The following is a 20,063-nucleotide window of genomic DNA, read 5'->3' on the forward strand; positions in this document are numbered from 1 at the left end:
CACTGCATCCCCCCAGTTTCATATTCAGGCCATACCTTATTACAATAATCAATCAATTCTCTTTTCCGCAGCTCCCGTCCCAATTTACCCTCCTTCCAATGACTTAGCAAACACCCGAGGGGAGATTCCTCCGGAATATCCTTATCTGAACTTGACAAAGCCCGAAACACCCGCAACGGCATCATTCCAGAGGTATGCAACCACACAATAACATACACACACCTAGTAACACACAGACTAATACCAATACTAATTACCACAATATCCAATTCCCTCCTTGCTTATCTCGTCGCCGCGAGAAGCAAGGGCTGGCTCTGCAAAGCTTTCGCTCTGTCTGACGGCCAGCGCCTAGGCTTATAATCCAAACCAATGCCCCAACCCTGCGAGTAGAGACTCGTCTTACCGGGCAGGCTACCACCACCGGTTTAAAAGGAATAAAGCACCTTGTGGGCTTACCTCACGGTTGTCCGTCGGACGCGGGGTCGGGCACGGGCTGATGTCTCCCCAGAAATCACCTGGTGCCGGCACGGAGCAGATCACCCCGCGAACCGCCCCTACGACCCCCAGAGTCCCATCTGGGTCGCCAGAAAACTGTTGCCCACCGACCACAAACACAAACCAACAGAGAGTCAGTTTATGCGGTGCTTTATTCAGGGCCCGGGGACCTGGGGACTAGTGTCCCAAATCAGGCTTCCCAAAGGCCTATCGTTTCACTCAGCTCTTTATACAGTTTCAAACATTGGCACACATACAAGATTTAATCTTCAAAGTAAAACATACATCACAAGGATTAACAATTGATAATCATACCCTAAGCCATATCTCTTCATGGTTGTCTAGTCTTAGATAATGCTCAACGAGCTCCTACCACTGAAATCCCCCTTGCATGCAACATATATCAACCCAGAACAATTTACTTTTAGACAGGTTCACCATGCCCAGCTAATTCACTAACAGGTTCACCATGCCCAGCTAATTCACTATTCCTAACCTCCCCACCCAGTACATTCCATTCCTGTTTCCCCAGAGAACTATTTCTACACCTGAGGCCTTACAGCCTAGCAGAGCCTTAGCCTTACTACTTCTAAAATCCAATATCCTATCCTTTTTGTAACACTGGCACAACTTAGGAAGTGGGCAGGTTGTTGAGGATGCTACTGGTGTCAGAAAGGAATCTCTGTTTCCTGTCATTTGGGAAGTGAACAATGATCAAGGGTGACATAAAGCTATATTTGCTCATCATGACAAGGTGATCTCATCAAGGAATGGGGCCTATTGGAAAAACGCTTCCGTTACCCACGAATCTGGTTTTAGAGTGGCCAAGAAAATCTTCACAGAAGCAAAGCTGTACTCACTGTAAGAGAAATTAAAAGCTGTTTATTTGATTTGGTTAGACTTTAAACAAATAGCTTGGCTTTAATGTTCTCATCTCTGTATAGAGAAAGTTTAAATAATGGCCTAATGACAGAAGCAATTAAGCTGGTTGTATTTCACAGTATTAAACTTACTTTGGTGAAGAAAGTAAGTTTGGTGAGGCCTTCTGAAACACAGAACAACTATGGTCATTATCCCTAAATGGATTGTCTTTTTATAGCTCCTAATACATCAGAGAACATCAGTTGTACATCAGAGATTTTAGTTTTTTGGTGCTTGAATACATTCAAGATCATAATTTTCTTAAAACAGCATTCCCCTAAACAGTGTGTGTCATCAGCACAGTGGGGGGCATATTCTTGGCCCTTAGTATTGCTCCTGGAGCCAAGCTAACTCTATTTAGTGCCTGTATCTTGCACCTTCTGAAAGTTGTTAAAATTAGGAATGGGTGATACATAGAAAATAGAAAAAGAAATTAAGTCCTCTTGCACTTTATTTGCGTCCATAGATATGGAAACATCACTACAGTGTCATGTGTGTATAAAATTGACCACACACTGAATTTAAGCTATTTTTGAATACCTGTACATGCTAAACTTGCCTGCTAAACATGAGTACAGAGATTACACACATGGAGAACATGGCATTAATGAGGTTGATAGGTATATTATGACTACTTTGTGCTACCTAAGTTTCTTCTGTTGGAACTTGATTTGTTTGCAAATGTAACTGATAGGTGTTAACTTGTGCATAACTGAAATTTAGATCTACCTTGAAAATACAGTCTTTAAAACCACAAAAAATTTTTATAACACCTGACATGGCTTTTTTTTCTGTAAGGTCTTAAAAAAATGCAGTTTGCAGTAGAAAAGCAGCTGATTTATATAGTTATAAAATTCACCAATATGTACTGAAATTTCTTTCCAACTTGGGATATGCATATGGATTAGATGGTGCCAGATGGTTTCATGTGCCAGCTCTGCCTCATTTTTTGTGAATTGTAGCAGTTCATGTTATTTGCAGATTTAAGAGCCAGGGTAGATTGTGCTCAACAAAATTGCTGGGCCTTTGTTTCTCCCCTGTCTCTTTGCTACTGTCTTGGGGTGATTTTATGATGATGCTACATTCCCTAATCATCTGCTTTATGCTTAGAATGGCTGTTGTATCTTTAAGATGACCCTGGGGCGGGGCCGGAGCCTGGGAGCCCCAGGCGCGGGTTCTGTTCAAACTCTCTCTCTCGGGTGCTCCGGACAGCGTGGACCAGGGACGCTGCATTGTTCCTTTTGTTGAATTGTTTTTTTGCTAGCTTGAAGCAAGAAGTATTTTTTCCCTTCCCCTCCCCTAGCCTGGAGGTTGTACTGGGAATCCTCTTGGCGTTTTCTTTTTTTTGTTTGTTTTTGTTTGTTTGTTGCTTTGTTTGTTTGTTTTTGTTTTTGTTTTTGTTTTGAACTGTTTCGGCTTGGCTTGGCTTTCTTTTCGGCCTGTCCGGTGAGCCGGCAGGGGGGACTGCCCTGAACCCGAGACCTTGGGGGAGCTGAACCAACATGAGAAAGAACATTAAAATCCACCAACTTCACCTGCTGCGAGGAGGAGACCCAACGCAAAAAATCCAACAGGTTCCCAGCTGCTGTGTGAACTCTTCTCCCCCCTTCCCAGAGACAGAGAAGGGCAGCCACCATCTTTGCCTGTCGGCCACACGGTGAGGTGGGGGTGGGGTGTAAGGTTCAATTTATTTTCCTGTGCTTTGCGGCTATCTTGCTTTGTTAATAAACAGGTTTACTTTTGTTTCACTTTTATTCCTTGGTATCCATTTCTCTCATTGGCAGAAGAAAAGGGAGTTATTGAAGTCCTTTCCCTGTAGAGGAAACGTTCATTCCAGGGCGTTTTCTCCTGAAATTTGTCTCCAAAACCGAGACTACAAAACCGAGCTACTCATTGGGGTTTAGATAGATTGACTCCTCATCCATGAAGCAGTAAGGTAATTTTCAGCACTACACATGCATTTTAATCTTACTGACAATTTACAACATGCTAAGTTAGAGTGGAGCCTTTTTCCTGACTTCCCTTTTCAAGGACCCTGTAGGTCTATTAAACTGTGTTTGTATCTTTATGAATGCAGGTACTTCATTAGCATAAAATATTCAGAATTACAATGTGAGAGGTCAAGAATACAAGACTTTCTTGATAGCATTTCAGGAATGATGGGTTTTATTTGGAGGGGGAGATAGAAAAGGATGGAACTTAAAAAGGAGTCTTTAAATGGTGAGTTTAAAGCTCATTGAATATATGTATTAAATGTACAGGCCAGATTACTGTTTTCTGCCACAAGGAATGTTTCTCAAACAATCTACATAAATCAAGGTCATTGGTACAGATGGTCCTAAAAATTGGTTATTTACAGCTGGAGTTTTTCTACTTGCAAAAGCACTTTCCTGACATTAGAGCTGTTGTGATCTGAGAGAGATCCGAGAGACTAAAACACAATCAAGTAAAACCAAAATTAATATGGTCTATATCTGTAGAGCCTTACTTAAGATGGCCAGAATGTAGTGTAAGTTAGGTCTGGTACAAAGGTGCTGCCTTCATTTACTTGTTGGCAATTTTCTGGTAGGGAAGAAAACCAAAACCTCAAGAGTCTGGCAGACTTCAAGTCACTTTTGGATGCAAGTGACATCTTCTAATGCTTTTCATGAAAACAAACCAAAACCCAAACCCAACCAACAAACAAACAAACCACAAAAACCCCTCAAGACAATACCAATACCAAACCTAAATATTCAGTTTTTCTGTAGCTTGGGACTCTTGCCGCTATTGAAAAAATAGTTTAAGGCTTTGGTTTTCTTGTTTCAGGATTAAAATACATGGTGTTGATATGGAAGAGTCTTGGTGGTTATGCTCAAGGCTCTTGTTATACCCTCAGACTTTAACTAGACTTTTCATATTGATTATGAGGTGGAACTCATCACTGGAACTTGATGGGTTTTGAGGAAAGCTTTGTTTTGGGTGAAAGAACATCAGAAAACCTTCAAAAGTGCTTTTTGCTTTTTGTGTTGCGAGAATACGAGGCTTTGGCTTTCTGCTGCCATTGTACTCCATTGAGTTGACTTTGATGTCCAGAGAAAATATAACTGTCGAGTTTTACCGGGAGGAGAAGGCGCGGCCAGGGTGCAGGATGGGCAGGAAACCACCAGGTGGCAGAGGAGACTGAACTAACCGACGGCTAAGCGCGTGGCAGTGCCTGGGTTTGTTCTGACTGGGAAAGAGACCAGATATAAGGCACCTGAACTCCTCGCTGGTATCTTCTAGTGGATTTTTCAGGAAAAGGAAAAGCAGAGAGAAGGGAAGATTCCTGTAGATATAGTAACAGACCAAAGTATTCTGCTGGCAAGCTTAAATTGCTACACCAGTATTGCATTGAGAAGGCAATGCATAATCTAATGCAGTTATAGGGTTGACTTGGAAAAACATCCGTGTCCAAAAGCAGCATATGCTTTCAGTCTTTGTCCTTTTTTTTCCTCTTTGCTTCTTATCCTAAATGTAAACTACTGACTACTTTAAAGAAGGTGCATTGAAAAAAAAGCAATCCAATTATTTCCTCATCTCTGATGTACTGAAAACAGAAATATTGGTGTTTTTCTTCAATAAGGTACTACACTATTCCTGTCTTCCTGTTGTGTGTGAGGGGGTCTCATACTCTGAATTCTGCTGCCTCTTCTCCTACTATGTCTGGAAGTGTTATATTTGCACTTCAGGATTATGGCTTTAAAGTGGAAAAAAATTTCCAGGTTGCAGCAGGGTTTCCTCTGATGGAACAGTTCTGCATTCACTTCATGCTTACTTTGCTAGATTTGTTTTAATTACCTTTTTTTGCTTGATTTATATGAGAGATATTTGTGCTGTGGCTCATTACTTGAGGTCTCTGCATCTGTCTAGAGCCAGCAAATTCCCACTGCCCACCATGAAGCCTGGAGCTGAATGAGAGACCTTGGTGACCTGGCTGAGGACACAGTGGAGGAGCAGTGTTGTCCATTCTACTCTCTCTCTGTGCTTTGGGGTGGACTGGAGCACTGGCATACAACTTGAGTTGTGTTGAAGCTGCCCCATTAACTTACAGTAAACCTCTTCAGCACACTCTCTGTGAATATTTAGTTGTTAATATGAAAAAACCTGCACAGCAGCAGCTGGTAAGTGAGCAGCAGACAGCTTGTTACTATGTCAGTAATAAAGTCCACTTATTCTTTTCTTAGCATCAATGAATAATCTAGTTTCTTTCTCCATTGAAAGTGTTAATTAGCTAAAACTGAGGTATGGGCACTTTGTAACTGGTTAACAACAGTTGCCTGGAGACTTGAGGCTTTGCAAGTTTGGCAGGAATAACACCTTTTAAAGACCACACAGATTCCTAGGTGATAGCATACAGAAATCAAGTAGCAGGGGAAACACAGGCAGTGCAAGTCACTGAAAGAAGAGGGTGCTAGAAAATAATTGTTCGCTTTGCATTTTGAAGCTATTTCTGATGTAAACTACTTTTCAAAAGCAAGCAAGCGAGGGGCAGTGTCAGTGAGCCAATGTTCTCCTTTGCAGATAGAGTCTGGGACATGCATCTGTTCCTCTTGTTCTGGAAATGTAACTTACGGCTGAACTGTTCTTTGATTCATAAAAAGCAGGGAAATCATTCATCTAGGGTCTTATGCTCTGCCATGTGATTTCTTTCATGTTTAGAGTAAAGCTTATCTGATATGTGCTAACCCTTTTTCTCTCCAAGCTGCAAATTAAAGTAATTAGCAAACAAAGCTTGTTGTAGATTTTCCATTGAAGCTGCAAAAATACAAACAGACATAGAAGCATTAAGGCACTTTTTATTTCTTGTTTAAACATTATAAATGTCATTGATCATTTTATGGAATTAATCTTGCAAGGTTAAAAAAACCCTGATGGTGTGAAAACAGTAGGCTGTGAAAAAAAACAGGGTGAATGTTAATGCAAGTATTCTGGTTGTCAGTGATTCAAGCAAACAAGACACTTAGTGATAGGTTGGCTGAAGAATATTTCTACAGTAGAGAGAAATGAAGTGTGCAGCATAATAAATGTGATCTGAAGAGCCATTTCCCGCGAACCATTTTTGTGTCATAGCCTACCATTAAAAGAAGCGTGGCTGTATGTTCCTGTGTTTTTGTGCTGAGACTTTCCATTCTTTGCTGTGAGCTACAGTGATATGGGGGTTCCTGCGGGGAAATGAAACTTTCTAGGAAGGGTAGATGCTAAAGAAAGCAAAGGGTTGCTTCTTCGCATATGCAGAGTTTGGCTTGAAATAGCAGCCCAGAAAACAAACTATGAAAGTTCTTCAGTGATGATTTAGGTTCAAATTTGTCTGGGAGAACAACTAGGTGACTGATTTTTTTTCCATTAGGAGTTGAGAGGTCTGTGCATGGCTTTTAGTGTTAGATTAAAATCTGACAGGTTTTTTTAAAGAGACAGGCTGTTTAAAGTTTCATAGCAATTTCTTTTTGTTGCTGTACTGCATTATGGGCATACGTACCACTGCCTTTCATTTTCTGTAATTTTTAAGTTATTTTCTTTTGGTGTCTCTTGTTCGTGGTTGGATTTAAAGGTTCTGCTGCTCAGTCATACTGAGCTCCTGCATCGTGTTAAAAGGAGCAGATGCTGCAAAACCAGGAGCTGAGTACATGCTCAAGTGCCTTAAATGAGTTAGTGCTGCACTCTCTTCATGTGGGTTGGAGCAGTCTGTAGGAAACACTCCAAGGGAACAGTACGTGCTGACCCCTTGTGCTCTTACACCCCTCTTTTGACTCCTTCTATGTGGTGCTATAGGGATGAGTCTGTCTGTGAAGGCATCACGTCCTTCGGCTCATGACAGGCTCATGCATGGGTCCACAAGCCAGGATAAATGGCAAGGTTCACAAATCCATCCATCATCAGGTCTAAAAATTTGGCTTCTTTCAAGATAGTGCTTTTTACCATTTTCCTTAGAGCAAACAGTGCTAATTAATCTTTGAAAAACTGAGCCTGGAAAGAATAGAATACTGGTGGTTTCTCCATGAATAAAACATATTATTATGCAACAACTGTTTTCATGCCTGAGCTGGGATTGAACTTGTTTTTTCAGGTCAGAATATTGCAAATGTAGCAAACACTGAAATTTGGGCTCAATTTCTGTATAGCTTTGTAAATAACCTAATTAGCAGTCCAGATTTTCCCCATTTTCTAATGGTGTTAAAGCAGCTATGAAACACAACTATTTTTCATATTATATTTGTACTTGATGTAAAATGAGTCATGAAGTGAGGCAGTGGATAAAGAAGTTTGAGAGAAGGAGGGAAAACTAGTTCTCTACAGCGTCATCCTTATCTTCATTGAATGAGTCATCACCCCCTCTGCTGCCATGAAACCGACTCCAGCTCTACAGCTGGAAACTTTCAGTGGAAGTAAAGGTGTAAAAATCAATCCTACCCCACTGAGTTACAGTCGAAATACTGCTGTGGGTGTAAACATTTGAAAATCATCCTTGTCTAAGTTGCAGCGTAAACAATCTGTGCTCCAGCAATGGTTTTTCAAATGTATCTCTGCTGATGAAGTGTGCAGGATTTTGAATCTACCTGACTTCTTGTTCAAGGGTGTTTTGTTGTGATTTTTGGTTACTGAGTTATTACTGTTTGATGGGAGATACTGGGAAAAAAATGTTGCTATTATAAGAAGAGTAAAAGTCAAAATGCTCTTCAAATGAAGTGTCTTATCTTCCCTTCTTAAGGATTGCTTCAGAAACAGGCTATGTCCTTTTTTCTGTAATTCTTATGGCTTATTGGCAAAGGTTGCAGTGTTCTAGAGCCAAGACACATCAAGGACAATAAATTTGTGGAGGCTAAGAGTTGGAATGATAAGCTGGCCATGAGGAAAAAGAGGTGAGGTTATTAAGATTGTTACAGGTCCAATTATCAGAGTTTGGGGAGGGCAAAAGAAAAAATAATCAGAGAAGTTTTTTATTACATGCTCAAGGTGGTTTTTTGAGCAAAACCAATTTCACTTGACAGGGAAGTTCCCTTTTTAAATTTTTCTTGAGGGGTCTCAGTGGCAGCTGGTCTGATCTTGCAGGAAGATTTTTCAGTTCAGCCTCTGATCCTATTGCTCATTCTGCCATCAGTTCTCCTGAGACTCTTTTCCTCAACTCATATTGCTGTCTTCCTCTTCCCTGCATAACTGCTGAATACCAATGTACTGAACTACGCAGCAAGAATGGCTCTGCTTTGGGGTGTTGCTGCAGCTGTGGAAGTGAAATGACATTCCTGTCACTTGGTCCCAGGTCACCCTTAGTTTCAAAGAGAAATGCAAGAGGAAATTTGCTTTTGCGTTCCTGGCTTTTAGCCTAGAAAAAGTGATGCCCATACTTGGATTTCATAAAGGAAAACTGCACTGTTCCACTTGTAGTGCCAGCTCTGAGATACTTGCTCCCCTTTCTTCCTCACTGTTTGGTACAGCTATTATTAAAAAGATGGAAGGTCATCCTTCAAAAAAAATTTCCTACTAGATGGAGTGTTGACAGCGGGGTGATCCTGTTAAGGGATATGTATTTCCTGACATACACAGAAGTTCTCTGAAACTCTTGGGTAGATCCAGATCTCCTTCTCCCTGGCCAAGATTTTTCTTGTGACCTAAAATCTTAATTTAGATGCTAAAAAAATCCTAATTTTTAGAAATCTAGTTTTCCTTCGGCATGGTTTGAAGCCATCTTCTGTTTAGATGGCAAACAGAACCATTAATGAACTGCTAATGTTTACCTTGGCATAACCTACATTTACCTTGGCAATAAACAAGCAGCTCTTTTTGAAAATAAAAGCTGACTTCTCCTGGATCAGAGAGTTTGGGTGGGAGGGTTTGGAAAGGAATGTAAAAGGATGAGATGCAGCCCTTACCTTACAAGATAGATTTTCTTCATACTTACAAAGCGTCTTGATTGATATGGCAGATAGATGTAGTCTGCATATGCATGTATGAGTAATATCAGTAACCCATTAACTGCAGCTGCCACAATGAGAGCTGAGTTGGTCATGGCTTTGTGCAGCCAAGGTGGAATTTGGGGGATGTCATAGAAGAATGACACATTAATGGGAAATGGAGATGCAAACATAGTCTGGATTATGAAAGTGAGGTGGTTCCAGAAAACACCAGCACTTCTTTTTATGCTTGAACTAAGCTCACTTTTGTCTGGATGTCACTTAGATTTGTATGGTGTCACAAGAGAAAGAAAATACAGAAATTTATTACAAGTCTTTGGAAGGGGCAGGAAGTGATGACAAAGAATCAGGGAAGAGAAAGCCATTCAGAATTGTTTGCTAATGAGTGTTATTAGAAATGCATTTCTGTAGAAGAAATACTGCAAGAAAACTGACTGTACAAATTCAACCTGTTAGTGACAAAGTGTCATGGGTTAGCAAAGCCTAGTCTTGGAAGAGATGTTCTTGCAAAGGGGTTCTTACAGCTCCTCTATGACCTGACAGAACCTATCAGCTGGCTACTTTGAATATGGACAATTTTTTAAGCCACTTAAAATTGTGACTGCCTCTGTGGTCCACATTTAAGAATAGACAAACCCCGGGCAGAGCTCTCTCTCATTTCTGGTGCTGGGACAGGCGGCTGCGGGCCCCATACAGGAGCTGGCAGGTCCGGCCCAGGCCCTGCTTGGGCCAGGCTGGGCGGGGCCACAGCCAGCCTGGAGCTGGTGGGCCCTGCTCCACCCGCGGCCCTCCTACAGCCCTGCTACGTGCAGACGGAGCAGCCCAGCTCCCCCTCTCCAGTGTGGCCAAGATTCAACTGAAGCTGCCCACCACTGCCCAGCAAAGATCATGTGACCAACAGCGATAAGTGAAATTCCAGCTGCAAGGCCTGGGTGAGATTAACCCTTTTAGTGCTGTGAAGAGCTGAAAACCTGAGGGAGGAGAAAGAGGAGATGCTTAAAGCTGAAATTCTGTTGTAAAGTGATGATATAGCAGAGTATCCCGTTGTAATTTCATGAAGGCATGGGGGATGGAGCGTTCAACTTGTACTTGTGAGCAAAAGCACCTGTGCTGATAGGCAGATGCTGAAGCAGCTGTAATTTCATAAGAAGTTTGAACAGGGAGTGATGGAAGTGATGAGGACTCTTACTCCACATGGAAAGGGGAAGACCTCAGTTCCTAGAGATGTTCCCAGAGATAGTCCTAGAGATGAAGATGAGGAAGACCCTTTGCTCCCAGGGAAGGAGGAGGGCCTCTGTTCTTAGAGATGAAAATGCTCCCAGAGATGGGTGAAGAGAACTTTTGTTTCTGAATGGCTCAACCTTAAAATTGTACCTCAGTAATTCAAGAGTGGACCCTTGAAAGCAGTTGTGGGAAAAGCTGCAAGTCGGGGGAAGGGACTCGCATGCGAGCAGAGAACCAACCCGGGCGGCTTTCTCGTTGTGATAATGTTTTCATAGCATGGGCAAGAGAGACTCCTCTTCCTAAATGGACTTAACAAGGTTATTATGGAAGTGGTAAACAGACTGAACATCTCAAGGGTTGTCTTTTTACATTGTCAGTGGGAGAAGGGAGGAAGGGTGGGGGGAGGAGAAGAATTCTGAAAGTGTGGTATGATTTTATTTTTTTTCCCTTTTTCCCTCTTTTAGGTCTGTTAATAAACTTCTTTATATTCTTTCAAGTTTGGTGCCTGCTTTGCATTTCTCCTAATTCTTATCTCACAGAAGGTAAATAGTAATGAGTATTTTGGACCAAACCACTACACTAAATTGGTGTTTCTGCCTGGTTACAAACCGAACCCGCTACACAAAGTTAAACCAAAAAGATATAATTGCAGGAAAGTATGGAAAAGTCATGGAATGGGTCTTGGATTGCTTTAAAGCCTTGCATACAAAAGCCTTGCCAAGAACTTGGCAATATATAGTAGATGTTCCTCCTTAGGGCAAATATTTTAATTTTTTCAAAATTGGCCATAGTTAAAGAAGAGCAAACACAATTTTAATGAAACAGAGATAAAGCTGGTCCTCTATTAAACACAAATAGCAACCAGTTCAACTCATGGGAATGGAGGACATTGGAGACCACGAGCAAGTTCCACATGGACTGTAAGTGGCTTGCTTTTAAAAAGCCCTGACCTAAAGTGCAGCCAAATTAGTCAAATCCTGAGAGGGCTATGTAGAGGGTTTGGTTTGTAACCGGGCAGAAACAATTTAGTGTAGTGGTTTGGCCCAAAATACTCATTACTGTTTATCTTCTGTGAGATAAGAATTAGGAGAAATGCAAAGCAGGCACCAACTTTGAAAGAATATAAAGAAGTTTATTAACAGACCTAAAAGAAGGAAAAAAAATTATACCATACCTTCAGAACTCTTGTCCTCCCCCCCCTCCTTCTCCCACTAACAATGTAAAAAGACAACCCTTAAGATGTTCAGTCTGTTTACCACTTCTATAATAACCTTGTTAAGTCCATTTAGAAAGAGAAGTTTCTTCTTGCTCGTGCTATGAAAACATTATCACGAGACAGCTGCCTACTTCCAAATAACTTTGTTCAGTCCACTTAGGAAGAGGTCTCTCTGCTCACATGTGAGTCCCTTCCCCTGACTTGCAGCTTTTCCCACAACTGCTTTTGAGGGTCCACTCTTGAAGGTTTTTGGGATACAGTTTTAAGGTTGAGCTGTTCAGAAACAAAAATTCTCTTCACCCATCTCTGGGAGCATTTCATCTCTAAGAACAGAGGCCCTTCTCCTTCCCTGGGAGCAAAGGGTCTTCCTCATCTTCATCTCTAGGACTATCTCTGGGAGCATCTCTAGGAACTGAGGTTTTCTCCTTTCCCATTTGGAGCAAAAGTCCTCATCACTTCCATCACTCCCTGTTCAAACTTCTTATGAAATTACAGCTGCTTCAGCATCTGCCTATCTCAGCGCAGGTGCTTTTGCTTACGAGTTGAACATTCCACCCCCCATAGCTTCATGAAATTACAACGGGATACTCTGCTATATCATAGCTTCACAACAGAATTTCAGCTTTAAGCATCTCCTCTTTCTCCTCCCTCAGGTTTTCAGCTCTTCACAGCACTAAAAGGGTTAATCTCACCTTGGTCTTCCAGCTGGAATGTGGCTTATCGCAGTGGAGAGGGGGGAGAGCCAAGCTGCTCCGGCTGCCCACAGCAAGGCTGTGGGGGGGTTTCCGTGGGTGGAACAGGCCCCATCGGCTCCAGGATGGCCATGGCCCGGCCCGGCCTGGCCTGAGCAGGGCCTGGGCTGGGCCCACTGGCCCCTGTACGGGGCCTGCAGCCACCTGTCCCAGCCCCGGAAATGAGAATTTAGAGACTGTGGGGGGTTTGTCTATTCTTAAGTGGGTATCACAGAGGCGGTCACAATTTTAAGTGGCTTAAAGAATTGTCCATATTCAAACTGGCCAGCTGATAGGTTCTGTCAGGTCATGGGGGGAAGCTGTAAGCACTCCTTTGAGAGAACATCACTTCCGAGACTATGCTAGCTAACCCATGACAGGCTAATACGTAAATATTGTACAGATTGAGGGAAGAAACTGGTAACTGCATATTGGCACAAACCTTTGAAGGGGTGATTGACAGTGTGTTTCAAACAAAGTCACTAACAGTGGCAGGTGAGACAACTTAAACTCTTGTTTCTTTCCTCCTAAGAACATTTTCATGGAAATATATTGCTCTAAGTACCTGGGTATATTCGTGGCTTACAGCTATGATGGACTCTGTCTGGATGTTTAAAATTTGAGTTTTTTGAGAGGGTCAGCTCACCTTTCTTTTCAGCATGGACAAAGAATAATGATGTAAATGATCTTTCTAAGTATTTTTTTAGTAGAGTATTTTAAGTAGCACAAAATGTGGCATGCAAGAATGAGCAGCTTTTCAAAAAATCTGCTGATTTGTTAAGCTGATGTCTCTAAAACCAGCAAAGTTTCAGCCCTAGCACATGTGGAGGTTATGCAACATCAGAATACATATTTAAAGATTTCCAGGTATATCCTTGCAAGCTGACGAGCAGCAATTCACTTAGTGGTGGTGATTTTCCATCAGAAAGCAATAGAGCAGAAATACAGAATAGGTAAATGTTTGCAGGAGGAAAGTAAATGTGTTTGTGATGACTGCTTATCATGAGTTGGCTGATGAGGGCAGCCAGCAGGTGTCATGGAATATATTGTTTTTGTTCTTTCTGCAAGACGTCTATGGACGTATCTTAGCTAAGTGCATCAGAGCCTTAATTCAGATACAGTAACTCTGCCTTGCATTGCTTCATGCTGGAAAAATAGATCTTTTCCAGTGAACTAGAATGAACAGATGCAGTCTCAAATAGCTAGCAGATGTTAGAAGCAAGTGAGCAGAAATCAGTTTGAGGGGCCTGTATGGGGGAGTCAGGTCTCCCTGGAATTAGGAGCGAGGGAAGGAACTGAGGAGGCTTTTCCTGAAGAAATGGCAAACAATGCTGTAATGACTTTTTTTCAGCTTAGGTGAACAAGGTCCTAATAAATTCCAGAAGTATCTTCTCTTATGCCTCCCTTTGGTTTTTTTGTTTTATGTTTTTTGCTTGTTTTGCAGCCCAGTGAGACTGCGAGCTTGGATATGTATTTAGGGCATAAGAATGGCAAGTAATTAGTTTCCAGAAGTTATCTATTATCTAAAAACAAAGCAGGTTTTCTGTTGCCTCTTTGCAGAAGTGGAATGAGAAAAGATAAATGGAAATAAGGGCCATGTGAAAAAGACAGCAGAAAGAAAAATGTAATTAATATAACTTATTTTTCTGCAGCTCCAGAAGAGCTGGTTCTTGCCACCCAGCAGTTTCACAGAAGGTTTTAGCAATCTCTGGATTGCTGCTGGACTAAAAACTGAAAATTACGGTTGTGGATATGCTTGCAACAATGTGGATTACCTGGTTCATTATTTTTTATAAGGTAATACATGTGGACCATTAAGAAAGTAGTTTATAGAAATCCAGTTTTAGTCTTCTTGTTAGACCATGCTGTACTGTTTTGCTGCTGTTGCGTCTTTGAGAAAAGATATTACAAAAAATGTTATTCTTCTTGAAGGAAAAGAAAAGCCCAAAAATCATAGATCAGCAACATTAATTAGGAAAATCTGACTGTGTAAGGTGGGAGTACAGAATGGACTTTAAAGAAAGTACTTTGCTTTATGTTATTACATACTGATGGAACAAGGCATAGTCATTCACCCTGGGAGCTAAGGTTCCTGATGTTAAAGGTGAAGGTGGTAAAACATGGGAGTTTTAACTTCTCACTGATTACAACAGGAATCACGGAACAGGTGAGGCTGGAAGGCAGCTCTGGAGACCACTTAGTCCAACCCCCTCCCTCCAAGCAAGGTCAATTAGAGGTTTTCATGGCAGTGTCTGGTTAGGTATTGTCTCTCTCCAGGGATGGATATTCCACAGCCCCACTGGGCAACCCGTTCTAGACTTCTGTCGCCCCTAAATCTTTTTTACCATTTCTTGTTTAATACAGAATTTACTGGACTTCAGTTTATGGCCATCTTTTCCAGTCATTGGGCACCACTGAGAAGTGTCTGTCTCCCTCCTTACTGACTGTGTTCTGTCCTTCTGCCCTGCTTTTATATACACACTGATACACCTGAGCCTCCTTTTCTCCGGCTTTTCCCGTTCTCTCCTTACATGTCTGATGCTCCAAGCCACTTGCATTTGTAGCTATCTGCTGGCCTCACTCCAGCATATCCATGTCTCTCAGAACTAGACCTGGCAGTGAAGATGTGAGTGAGCACTCTTCTAAATGGTAGCATGGTATTGAGTGGAGGTTGGCTATTGTAAATAGAGAGGGAAAGAGAGAGTAAGGATCAATATTATGCTTGCCATCAGTTAAAACTCAGTCAGTAGAAACAGAGTATAAAACTATCTCATGACAGCCTTACTTTATTTTTGAAATAGAAATGTTAAGTCTAGACAGTACGCTGATTGTGTTAATACTTTCATTATTGAGAAGGTGGGGGAATTATTCTTGCAACAGGATCTAAGATGAGCCTAGCTTCAGTAGTGGTGTTTCATTCACAGCCAAAAAGACACTGTGTATCTTCCGAGTAATTGAAGTTACACTACTGGTCTTTACCACTGGAAAGAAAAAAATTCTGTGCAAATATTGGTGGGAAGATATGTAAATTATTTGCCATTAAATTTATACTGAGTCTAGCCCAGATGCTCTGCTTTGACTTGCAGTTGTAGCTGATGTTAAGCTATTTAGCAGGGTTTTTCCTGTCACTTTATTGTAGTTGACGCTATAAATTCCTGATCCCAATTTATTTAACAGTTTGTAACAGTAGCTTGGTCCAATATGATCTGTGAAGTCCAGATTCTTTTCACAAGATTGCCCATCATTTCTTGAAAGCAGAGAGTAGTTTCCAGAGCAAAATTAAATACAATCAGATCTCTTCTAGGATTTATGCATCTTGGCCTGACTCATTGCTGGGAGATCAGGTCTTTCTTAGATTGTGAAGCTTAGTTCTGCCATACTTGTCTGCACCACCCTGCTATCACTTGTGAGTGGTAAAGTGGGGAGGAGATGCCTTCCCTTCCTTTTTGAGTTACTTTTGACAGGCCTATGCAGCTTTCCAACAGAGAAATTTCCTTCATTTGGGAGCAGACCTCTGCTTCATTTCCCTACCACCAGTCTAGGACAGGAAACATCTGTTCTGCAACATCGTAGGTAACACAGTATCTTTCCTGAATGGAGCTTTCCTGTGGCATTTTCCAATCAAGCACAAGATTGTTTTCTTCCAGGGCTCTTACTTTCTGTAACTAACTTTGCAGACTGCATAGAAGCGGTATTTTGTAAAAAGGGAACAGCTTTGTTGTTTTGGGAGATGGCAGCAGTTCTGTGCACCTATTTCTGCAACAACATAGAGAACTCCTTGCTTCTACTGCAAGTGGCAAAGCAAATGACACCCAAAAATGGCAAATCCTGCTCAGACTGTCCTGTACCCAGGATAAGTCTTTTAAATAAAGTTCCAGCCAAACATCTAACTCCTAAAGGGAGAAATTTTTGAAAGCATTGTCTTTCTGGTGGAATACAAAATTGTCTGTTAATAAAAATGGAAATTGTCTATTAATCCAAGCAGATGACTGCAGGCTGGGCTATGGATAGTTTCAGTATGTAACTTGATTGACAAAGGTATGAGCAGAAATATGTAACTAAATGTGTTTTCAGGGCTCTGCACTGTTGTCTTGGGTGATTCCTATTAATACTGTATTCCACATCAATCTGTGCCCAAAAATTGTTACTGTATCTTTAAGACCCTACAGCTGGGGACCTTGGGGAGGGCAGTCTGGGTGGCTTGCTTTGTGTGGGTGTTTTTAAATTTTCGTCTCCAGGGCTTTGTTGCTTTACTTGCCGTGGTATTTGCTTCACTGGCTGTTTGTTCTTTGTTCAGGCAAAGGCTTTTATTTCTTTTTTATTTTTTTTCCTCAGCTCAGAGTAACTATCTTTGAGCTGCCTTAAGGATGAATTTCCTAGCTGCCTGTCTGAAGCTGGGGTCATTACACTGACAGAGAGTAGTGGAGCGGCCCCCAGCCCCAGTCACCGTTGACTGCGCCAAGCCGGGCACAGGAAACACAGAGTGTCTCCAGCCCAGCTGCTTTGCCTGCCATGCCCGCTCTGTGTGCCTTGCCGTGGGGAGGAGGTTGACGCTTGATGAGCCATTGGACCTTTGTCTGCTGCTGGAACTACTCTGTGAGGCTCCTGTCTTCCTTAGAGGGATCTGGTGCCATCTTGTCCCTTTCATCCTACAAGCCTGGGCCCATCACTGCCAGACCCCATATTGGGAACGGGTATTCCTGACACTTTGGTCTCTCATTGTTCCAGTGGGGTTGTGAGGGTTAGCAGTTTGATATCTAGCAGTTATTTACTTTTTTCACTCCCTTGCCTGGTGGTGTTCTGTTTATTAATAAACTGTTGTTTTTTCACTTTTATCTGTTAGTAATCATTCCTTATTGGTGAAAAGGGATTGTTGGAATCCTTAAAGGGATACAACTAATTCCAGAGTGTTCTCCTTTAAATTGTCTCAAACTAAGGCATCTGTGTGTTCAACTAAGACTTGTACCTAGCCTCTGTGTGAATTGGTTACCACAAACTGTGGAGAGAATGATTTAATCTCTGATTGCATGTAGTAATACACCAGACATTCCTGATAACACAGATTTGTCTTGTGTAAAACTGCCAAATTTTCTCATTGTAGATTTCTCGACTTTGACAGAACATTGTTAAGGGGTTGTAAACAGTTGAATACAAATCCACAGAGAATCCAGATTTTATATTTGTTTGATTTTAACCATGTTATTACAAGATTGGTGAATGTGCATTTTGTGTATCTGTGTATAATTCAAGTCTCCAGATCCAGCTACACCCCTGGGGAAAAGCAAATATCCAAAGTACAATTTTCATTTTTCATATTATCTAGTATCTATTGGTGAATGTTGTTGATATGGAAAATGTATGACAGTGCTGTTGTCAGTGTCTTGCTGCAGTAATATCTTGTTCTTTCTCAACAACATACATCCAAGTGTGTGAAGTGTGTTTTTGAAATGCACAGATGCTGTGAAACTGGGGAAAAAATTCATTTTGTTTATATAAAATTGCTCTGTCTACAACAGCTTTGAGTCATGCTAATCACTCGTTCTATCCTCACAATGGTTGCCATTTTCTTGCTTACAATTATTCAATGAACCCTTCCTGCAACACCATTTATGAAATGATCAGGCTTTAAAAAGTTATCGAAATCAAGCCAAGTAAATGTTCCTCCCCCTATTCCAAAGAAAAGCTACTCAGACACTATTTGTTTTTCATATGTATATGCCATATGTGTTCATAGAAAAAAATCCACGTCTACCTATTCTTGTTTATATAATTTAAAAATTACTATATATTTCTGATGGCAGGTTTGCTAATGGTAGGATATGAGGACAATGCTGGGAAAAAAACTATCAGCTGATGTTGGTGATAATTCATAGTGGTTTCCCTGCTGACAAAACAATTTGTATAACTGATGTCCCTGGTACCTATACGGCTGCAAAAAAAAAAAAAAAAAAAAAAAAAAAAATCAAAACCCACACATATACCAACTCCTTAAAAAACACATGCACACCCACCCACACATGCATCTTCCTACAATCTCATTCCCCCGAAAAACCCCCACAAAACCCAAAACTCAAAAAAACCTGACAAAGAGAACAACTCACACTGTTGACCAGCTGAAAATTTTCCTTCAGATACAAAGATCTTTTGGGTGCTCAGTATCCCCAATATCTTCAAAAGAGTGAAGTCTTTCCATTTAGGAAAGAAAAGATCAAGGGCATTGGTTTAATGTAGAATAACAGAAGTGGTCTTTAATCTTGTGCTGGGACTAAAGTAGCTCTTAAGGATTTTGGATGTCAGGAAACTATAGAAGTTCTTGCCTTTAATCTTCCCCTGTTTTGACCTCACACTGAGGAGATTAGGCTGAAAGACTGGGCACTGACGACAAAAGTTTCTAACAGTTTTCACATTGTCCTCAGGACAGCTGGCTTCCTGAGGTGGTGGACAGGGATGGGGAGCAGAATAACCCCCTGTAATCCAGGAGGAAGCAGTTAGTGACCTGCTGAGCTACTTAGATGATCACAAGTCCATAGACAAGAGGTGATCCATCCTAGGGTGATGAAGGAGCTGGTAGAAGAGCTTGCCAAGCCACTCTCCTTCATTTACCATCAGTCCTGGCTAACTGGGGAGGTCCCAGATGGCTGGAGATGCCAATGTATGCCCATCTGTAAGAAGGGCTGAAAGGAGGATCCAGGAACTCCAGGCCTATCAGCCTGACCTCAGTGCCCAGTAGGGTTATGGAATAGATCATATTGAGTGTGGTCACATGGCACCTACAAGACAGCCCAGGGATCAGACCCAGCCAGCATGGATTTAGGAGAGGCAGGTCCTGCCTGACCAGTTGACTCTCCTCGTGGATGAGGGGAACACTGTTGTCTACCTGGATTTCAGCAAAGTCTTTGACACCATCTCCCATGGCACACTCCTGGAAAAGGTGGCAGCCCACAGCTTGGACAGGTGCAAACTCTTGGTTTAAGAACTGGCTGGATGGCCAGGCCCAGAGAGTGGTGGTGAACGGTGCTGCATCCAGTTGGTGGCCAGTCACTAGTGGTGTCGCCCAGGGTTCCGTGTTGGGCCCAGTCTTGCTTAGTATCTACTGATGATCTGGATGACGGGATTGAGCCCACTGTCAACAAATTTGCAGACAACACCAAGCTGCGTGCCAGTGTCGGTCTGCTGGAGGGTAGGAAGGCTCTGAAGAGGGACCTGGACAGGTTGGATAAATGGGCTGAATCCAACAATATGAGGTTTAACAAGACCAGGTGCTGGGTCCTGCACTTTGGCCACCATAACCCCCTGCAGCGCTACAGGTCCGGGACAGAATGGTTGGAGAGCAGCCAGGCAGAAAGGAACCTGGGGGTACTGATTGATGGTGGAATGAACATTAGCTCGCAGTGTCCTCATGTGGCCAAGAAAGCCAATGGCAACCTGGCCTGTATCAGGAATAGTGTGGCCAGCAGAACTAGAGAAGTCATTCTTCCCCTGTACTTGGCACTGGTTAGGCTGCACCTTGAGTACTGTGTCCAGTTCTGGGCACCTCAGTTTGGGAAG

The 20,063-nt window shown here is 42.0% G+C and overlaps 1 long non-coding RNA gene across 1 annotated transcript; it reads left to right on the forward strand.

Annotated features, from left to right (window-relative positions):
- Window positions 1-77: 77 nt before the first annotated feature.
- Window positions 78-18,030, forward strand: LOC138107609 (uncharacterized). The gene is made up of 5 exons (XR_011149638.1): window positions 78-3,073; window positions 3,201-3,352; window positions 5,308-5,558; window positions 14,168-14,312; window positions 16,851-18,030. It is a non-coding gene; the product is annotated as an uncharacterized lncRNA (long non-coding RNA).
- Window positions 18,031-20,063: the final 2,033 nt, after the last annotated feature.

This window comes from Aphelocoma coerulescens, chromosome 3 (assembly GCF_041296385.1).
Source record: "Aphelocoma coerulescens isolate FSJ_1873_10779 chromosome 3, UR_Acoe_1.0, whole genome shotgun sequence".
NCBI classification, from domain to species: domain Eukaryota; kingdom Metazoa; phylum Chordata; class Aves; order Passeriformes; family Corvidae; genus Aphelocoma; species Aphelocoma coerulescens.